Genomic DNA, 1,547 nt, shown 5'->3' with positions numbered 1-1,547 from the left:
GGAACGCACGGGGAAAAGAGTATACAGTACAGTAAAGATCACAGGGTGGAACACATGCGCTTCCAAGACAAGTTAGGTAACTCTTGCGTCATATTTTCTGATAATAAATTCGCTCCACCTCTTGTCATAATTACGGTAAAACCCCAATGTCGTTTTTCTGAGTGATAAAGGAGGGGATAATTACATGGTGACGTCTTCCTGGCAGATCCTTAAGAGCAGGTATGGTTTTTCTGTTTGTTTTTAATCAGTGTTTCTTGTCTCAGAATGGAAATAGAGAAATAGAAAAAATCGCACGAAGAGCACTATTAATAGCTTCTATCGAACTGCGTTTTCGCTTTCAGTTACCAATGATAACTAATTGTTCCGCCTCTCTTTCCATAACCGGGAAAGAGAATGGGGTTTAAAGAAAATAACAGTTCTACTTGTACAGCTTTCAAAGAAGACCGTTTAGCAAAAGTGACATCGCAGCACCTCCTCTTTTAATGATTTACCACAGAGAATTGGAAGAAAAACAGGCATCGAAATAAGTAATATTTCTACCCCCCCCTCAGTCGACTGAATACTATATAGGAAAGAGATAATTATGGCAGATGTTTACCAAGGAGATTCGAAGTAGACCTTGACATTGGACAAGAACACCATGTTTATTAGCCTTCTGCTAACTCCCACAAGATTCTTAAAAGTGCCTAATAACATGTATTAAAATACTCTTATATGACTACGCCCCTTTCAGAATTAATAGACAGTTCCGCTTCCTCATTGGAAAATATTGAATATGTCACGAAGTATACTGATGTCCAAAAGTAAAATCCGATGCCTAAACTATGATATTAATAAAATTACATACTTGGTAGAATTCTCCCGAATCTATTTTGAAAGAGTATTATTTCAACACTCAATTATATTAATTATGAAGAGAAATACAGTACTATATTTTTATGAATTGAAATTATGGAATCTTGTCTGCCTAAAAGCGAGGAGTCGGTCCTGCATAAGTCAAGAGTTTAATAGGAAATACGCTGATCTGTGACTTCCAAACAGACCCCACCACGAATTGTGTTTGTGTGTTAAGTGCTGAAGCAACTGAAGTTCTTAGGCGTCACTATATTGTCTGTAAACTGAGTGTTTTCTGTGTTCGATTTGCCTGAGTGTTGGATGGAAAACCAGAGTTTTCGTAAGAAAAGCCATGCATCCCTTGCCTGAGACTGATTAACTCAGCGACGCTGTATGAAAAAAAAAAAAAAGCCTTAAAATTCCTCGAGTCATTGACAGAATTCGAACTCAGGCCTTTTCCACCGATTGTAGGGTGGTTGGTTAGTTATTTGGTGTTTAATGGTACATTAGTATCTAATGCCATAATGCGCCAAGTCAAATGATCGAGAGGACGGGGATTACATCCACTATGCTACCTACGAGGGACACAAAGAGCTCTCATGTTATTTGCAAGAGTGATGGTAATAAATCTCATTCCTATAAGAATCTCAACTCTTATAGGAACTTAGTCAGGTTCTTGTTAACATAGAATCCTGGAGCTACGGCATCCAGCC

The sequence above is a fragment of the Mastigoproctus giganteus genome, chromosome 10, assembly GCF_048544385.1.
Source record: "Mastigoproctus giganteus isolate SK-2022 chromosome 10, ASM4854438v1, whole genome shotgun sequence".
Taxonomy (NCBI): domain Eukaryota; kingdom Metazoa; phylum Arthropoda; class Arachnida; order Uropygi; family Thelyphonidae; genus Mastigoproctus; species Mastigoproctus giganteus.
The sequence above is the reverse complement of the archived record's forward strand: the minus strand, read 5'-3'. Positions refer to the sequence as shown.